This window comes from Cynara cardunculus (genome assembly GCF_001531365.2).
Source record: "Cynara cardunculus var. scolymus isolate 2C chromosome LG 2, CcrdV1, whole genome shotgun sequence".
In the NCBI taxonomy this organism is placed as follows: Eukaryota; Viridiplantae; Streptophyta; class Magnoliopsida; order Asterales; family Asteraceae; genus Cynara; species Cynara cardunculus.
The window spans coordinates 48667343-48668010 of record NC_037529.1 but is presented as its reverse complement, the minus strand read 5'-3'; positions in this window follow the sequence as shown (position 1 = coordinate 48668010).

Genomic DNA, 668 nt, shown 5'->3' with positions numbered 1-668 from the left:
ACCTTTAAATAGGGATGAGTTAGAAGTGAATAATTACCAGATATTTCAATTCTAATTTAATTCTGATTTATCTATTTATATTTCTATCATCATATCCTTTATACAATAACACACTTATTCTATAACATAAAGATTCGTTATTCCATGGCATTTACACACCACACAACATACATTTGAAATGATTAATATGAGGGGAAATCACATCAATGACCAAAATATATAAAATTAACAAAATAACTATTTTTAAAAATGAACGATATCATTGCCTCTAGCGAAAATTTGTCATTATCATAAACGGGTCTCACATGTCATAAAAAGTCAACAAATATCTCATGCATTTTGTCAATTCGAGAGCTTTTTACGAAAATTCGAAAACCGTGTCCTACTGACAAGACTTCTGCCTCTGTTTTTGCCAGCCATTCACCCCTCGACACGTGTTCACCAAGCCCCAATCATCTAAAATCATCAAACCACAATTTCTTATAAAATCACGTTGTAGTGAATCTTTTGAGTGGTGGTTCGTTACAGATGGTTAACGGTGTTACTAAGGGGCTGTTTGGCAGTTGCTGAATGGTTTAGTACAGCATGATTAAGTGGTCAGGATGATTAAGAGACTCTGTATGATTTAGTGCCAGATAGAAAAAGGTTGTTTGGAAACTGTTCTGAAT